At 39.0% G+C, this 6,153-nt stretch overlaps 1 long non-coding RNA gene across 1 annotated transcript; it reads left to right on the top strand.

The window, feature by feature from the left end:
- Positions 1-395: 395 nt before the first annotated feature.
- LOC135567668 (uncharacterized) lies at positions 396-5,607 on the top strand. Its single transcript, XR_010462387.1, has 3 exons — positions 396-1,206; positions 4,834-5,271; positions 5,397-5,607. It is a non-coding gene; the product is annotated as an uncharacterized LOC135567668 (long non-coding RNA).
- The last annotated feature ends 546 nt before the right edge of the window (positions 5,608-6,153 follow it).

The following is a 6,153-nucleotide window of genomic DNA, read 5'->3' on the forward strand; positions in this document are numbered from 1 at the left end:
TCATGAGCGCAGTTACCGACACCTGTCATAACAGAGCTGCTATCTCTCACCCATTGGTGGTGAGACATGCCCGACACCTGTCATAACAGAGCTGCCAACTCTCACCCATTGGTGGTGAGACACGCCCGACACCTGTCATAACAGAGCTGCTTTCTCTCACCCATTGGCGGTGATTCGCGCATTTCACCCTCTGATCATGGCACACCTCTTATATCTCACGCAAAATACTTTCTTAGCCTCCAAATGAATAACCATGTCGTAGCCTGATAGTGTTGGGCAGGCTAACTGCAACAGAGGAGGGACTGTAATTTAGCTAAAACTGATCATTCAGACTTTATAAACTAGAACGTGTTATAATAGCGCATGAAGTGTCCTTCTAAGAACAGACTGGATGTTAAACTGCGGAAGGTTCTAAGTTATATCATCAGACTCAGACTACAACAGACCACTGACTGCTCACTGCTGTAGATCATTCAGCAAGCAGCCTGGAAACTCCAGAGACAAGTTCCACATCATAGTTTACACGTCATTAAGATTCTAACTCCTATAGCTTTTAATAGACCGACCAAGCGACAGACTTCATTCATAATGCATGAATGAAATGATAGTCATTGCCCGGGACTAAACTAACTGGGGCATGTTATCTAATGTTGACTAAACCATCAGAAACAGGGAGGGACTAACCTGAACTTGTCAAGTGAGAAACGCTTATTCTAATTGCAAAAAAATGTTGCACTAATTGAATACACACCAAGAAAGTATGAAACGGCATTCCTGCTGGTGACAACTACAAAAAAAACTATTTTCAGGAGCCAAACGCTGTCGAATGTTGCCGATAGAAATGTCAAGAATAGATGTGATTCCTTCTGCTAAATGTCAGAGGCATGTTTGTCCTACATCGGTTATTTTATATCTGTTCAAAAACGTTGCGTCTTGCTGAACCGCCCCCAAAACAGTTTTTATATACGGAAGTATAAGTGAAAGTAAAATAGGTATAGGGAAACACACACGGTCACTGTAGCAGCAGACAACTAGTAGATTTAATTGTCTATAGGAAATGCCAAAACATTAGCATACAGTCTAGTTTGATGTGTTTCCTAATATCCTTTCAGGTGGTATTACTATCATCCAGTGATCCACATAACATGAGGATGAACCCTGCTATTCTCCACTCAGGCGGAGAGAGAAAGACGAGTAAACGATAAGGTAGGCGACAATCTGCAATATAACTGTTCAATGGCTACGATTTTTGAAGAATATAACTTACAAATACCTCATCTGTGCGCAGTATAGCCCTATATAGGATGCAGGGCGTTTACGTCCTACAGGAGGTGGCTACAATGCGGAGCCCGGAAAAGAACAGGTGAATTCTTTAGGGGGGGTAGCCTACTTGTTTCGGGAAACCCTGTTACTGAAGGCATATATGTCTATAATCCGTTGTCCTTCCGATCGGATTGTGTGTGGATATCTTTATAGAAACCGTCTGAACCGAACTTTTCTCCAAACCGACTCCTATATTAGGCTACGAGAAAGCGCGTCTTGAGTCTTGAGCGCTGTCTGTCTACCACAGCCAAGGTGCCGGTTTGGAGAAAAGTTCGGTTCAGACGGTTTCTATAGGTCTACAGATAACCACACATGATAGAATCCGGACCAACGGACAAGGAGTTACGGATTATCGATATTCAGTAACAGGATTTAAGGAAACAAGTAGCCTACCCGCCTACACATTTCTGCCAGTTATTTTCCAGGCTTCACATTGTAGCCACAAATGACGCCAATGCGCGCATGCGCAGCGTCCTATTATAGTGGTAAACATAGAAATAAGAATGAATAGAAGGGTATTTTACTAAATTACAAGAAATTCTTATCACGTTACAAGATCCCTGTAACACATAAAGACTGTAATAGTTTTGATGCCATTCCCTCAGAGGAGTTGTTTTATTATTCAGGAACATGTCAAGATCCTCAGAACATACCTACGATTAACCCTGTTGACTCATCTGTAGGAAATATTCGTTTTTCCTTTAGTTCATTCAACAACAATAGAGCAATATGATCCTTGTTTCAATAGGATGTTGTATCTATTCCTTATGTCATGTTGGTCCATTCAACAACAATAGAGCAATAGGAGCCTTGTTTCAATAGGATGTTGTATCTATTCCTTATGTCATGTTGGTCCATTCAACAACAATAGAGCAATATGATCCTTGTTTCAATAGGATGTTGTATCTATTCCTTATGTCATGTTGGTCCATTCAACAACAATAGAGCAATAGGAGCCTTGTTTCAATAGGATGTTGTATCTATTCCTTATGTCATGTTGGTCCATTCAACAACAATATAACTATAGGAGGCTTGTTTCAACAGGATGTTGTATCTATTCCTCATGTTGGTCCATTCAACAACAATATTACTATAGGAGGCTTGATTCAACAGGATGTTGTATCTATACCTCATGTTGGTCCATTCAACAACAATATAACTATAGGAGGCTTGATTCAACAGGATGTTGTATCTATACCTCATGTTGGTCCATTCAACAACAATATTACTATAGGAGGCTTGATTCAACAGGATGTTGTATCTATACCTCATGTTGGTCCATTCAACAACAATATAACTATAGGAGGCTTGATTCAACAGGATGTTGTATCTATACCTCATGTTGGTCCATTCAACAACAATAGAACTATAGGAGACTTGTTTCAATAGGATGTTGTATCTATTCCTTATGTCATGTTGGTCCATTCAACAACAATATGATCCTTGTTTCAAGGATATCTATTCCTTATGTCATGTTGGTCCATTCAACAACAATAGTAGGATTCAATAGGATGTTGTATCTATTCCTTATGTCATGTTGGTCCATTCAACAACAATAGAACTATAGGAGACTTGTTTCAATAGGATGTTGTATCTATTCCTTATGTCATGTTGGTCCATTCAACAACAATAGAGCAATATGATCCTTGTTTCAGCAGGATGTTGTATCTATTCCTTATGTCATGTTGGTCCATTCAACAACAATAGAGCAATAGGATCCTTGTTTCAATAGGATGTTGTATCTATTCCTTATGTCATGTTGGTCCATTCAACAACAATAGAGCAATATGATCCTTGTTTCAATAGGATATTGTATCTATTCCTTATGTCATGTTGGTCCATTCAACAACAATAGAGCATAGGATCCTTGGTCCATGTCATGTTGGTCCATTCAACAACAATAGAGCAATAGGATCCTTGTTTCAATAGGATGTTGTATCTATTCCTTATGTCATGTTGGTCCATTCAACAACAATAGAACTATAGGAGACTTGTTTCAATAGGATGTTGTATCTATTCCTTATGTCATGTTGGTCCATTCAACAACAATATAACTATAGGAGGCTTGATTCAACAGGATGTTGTATCTATACCTCATGTTGGTCCATTCAACAACAATATAACTATAGGAGGCTTGATTCAACAGGATGTTGTATCTATACCTCATGTTGGTCCATTCAACAACAATATAACTATAGGAGGCTTGATTCAACAGGATGTTGTATCTATACCTCATGTTGGTCCATTCAACAACAATATAACTATAGGAGGCTTGATTCAACAGGATGTTGTATCTATACCTCATGTTGGTCCATTCAACAACAATATAACTATAGGAGGCTATTCAACAGGATGTTGTATCTATACCTCATGTTGGTCCATTCAACAACAATATAACTATAGGCTTGATTCAACAGGATGTTGTATCTATACCTCATGTTGGTCCATTCAACAACAATATTACTATAGGAGGCTTGATTCAACAGGATGTTGTATCTATACCTCATGTTGGTCCATTCAACAACAATATAACTATAGGAGGCTTGATTCAACAGGATGTTGTATCTATACCTCATGTTGGTCCATTCAACAACAATATAACTATAGGAGGCTTGATTCAACAGGATGTTGTATCTATACCTCATGTTGGTCCATTCAACAACAATATAACTATAGTCAACAGGATGTTGTATCTATACCTCATGTTGGTCCATTCAACAACAATAGAACTATAGGAGACTTGTTTCAATAGGATGTTGTATCTATTCCTTATGTCATGTTGGTCCATTCAACAACAATAGAGCAATAGGAGCCTTGTTTCAATAGGATGTTGTATCTATTCCTTATATTCAACAACAATAGAGCAATAGGAGCCTTGTTTCAATAGGATGTTGTATCTATTCCATATGTCATGTTGGTCCATTCAACAACAATAGAGCAATAGGAGCCTTGTTTCAACAGGATGTTGTATCTATTCCTTATGTCATGTTGGTCCATTCAACAACAATAGAGCAATAGGAGCCTTGTTTCAACAGGATGTTGTATCCTTTCCTTACATCATGCCCTATTGGAATGGTTTTATTGATAATATCTGTTGGGAAAAAGTTTGGATGTTTCCACACACATACCTGCTTATTATCAAAATTAAGGAAGTTTATTTTTCAATTATTCATAAATATCATACTGCCATTTGTTGGGGTTCGTTCCTTGTTCCTTGTCAGTCATTGGCGAAATTAGCATTCAGACAATATTAGATTTTTTCAACTAAGCAAGTCAGTTAAGAACAAATTCTTATTTTCAATGACGGCCTACCGGGGTAGGTTAATAGTGGGTTAACTGCCTTGTTCAACAACGTCATCATTAGCAATAAGAATGTTAAAATGTCAAATCAACTGTAAATCAACTCCATTATTTTGGTTTGATGTTACTGAAAGGTGACTTTCATTTATTAAACCATCAATAGTTATCATATGTAATCTTTGAATGTCTTTATTCTCATTCATTCTGTAGATCCTGCGTTTTTGGTCATGTAGGAAAACCATGTCAAATGAACGTTCAGAAGAATAACCAAAGGCACAATGGCAACCACTAAACGGACTGCTGTGAACTATGTCACAGATCGCAAACTGGACCTTATCAGATTGCTCAAGGATCTGACACTTATTGTTGACAACCTTCAGCAGCAGAGAGTTTTCCTCAATGAGGAAGTGGAAGTTATTAATAGTAAGGAGACAAGAAGTGACAAAGCCAGAGAAATACTGGACAGAGTCGTTAAAAAGGGAGAAGCTGCATGCTACAAGTTACTGGAGATTCTGTACATTACGAGACAGAGGACATTACTGGAGCCTTCCTCTGATTCAAAGGACAGACGGCAGCATGACCTGTACCACTGGATCAGCTGCTTCCCATTCAAGGAAGACCAAGAGGTGGACACTGACATCTTTGAAGGTAGGTAGTGCAGAAGTACGGCATTTGGTGTGCAGAAAATAGACTTGTGTAGAAGAAGAACTTACATCCATTTACATTTTCTATTATTTCACCATTAACTAGATTTTTATTGACCCTTTTCTTAGGCTCAATAGCCTGTCACAGATATCAGACACAGCTGAAATGTAAAGCACGGAAGATCACAGAGGGTGCATGGAAACAAAGCTGTAGTCTCCTACCAGAGAGATGTAGAACTGAGGGGACTTTCTCTTACACCCCAATTGTGTTAGATACAGACGTGCATTCATCTCTCTCTAAAATTAAAGTGAAGAGCAAAAGATGCAAGAAAGCTCGGCCTAAAAACTAAAGAGCTTCATCCCCTTGGCCAAACAGGAAACATCCCCTACTGAGCTGCTTAAAACACATGAGAAAAAAATCATCCTTTTTGGAAAACCTGGAATTGGAAAAACAACAGTCTCCCATCAAATGTTGAACCTCTGGGCAGAGAAAGATCACAGAGAACTAGATTACATGTATTATTTTGACGTGAGAGACATTTCACACAGAAAACCCATGAGCCTGGAGGACCTTCTCTTTAACATGTACAGTGAGCCAAAAGAAAGTAAAGAAGAAGTGTTACAGGATATTAAGAAGAACTCTGAAAACGTTGTCATCCTATTTGATGGAATCACAGACCTCTCCTCTCTGTCGGTAGTAAAGGACCTTGTGGAGAACCTCCTCCCGGATGCAAAGATTGTGACCACATGCAGACCAGATCAATCGGAAGACTTCCTGACAGACTGGCCCACAGACTGGTTCAGAGTGGAGGTGAAAGGGTTCAGTGATGAATCCATCAGGGCTTATTTAACACAGATGCTGAGTGCTGAGACTGACTCCTTGAGC

Source organism: Oncorhynchus nerka, unplaced genomic scaffold (genome assembly GCF_034236695.1).
Source record: "Oncorhynchus nerka isolate Pitt River unplaced genomic scaffold, Oner_Uvic_2.0 unplaced_scaffold_1862, whole genome shotgun sequence".
Classification (NCBI taxonomy): domain Eukaryota; kingdom Metazoa; phylum Chordata; class Actinopteri; order Salmoniformes; family Salmonidae; genus Oncorhynchus; species Oncorhynchus nerka.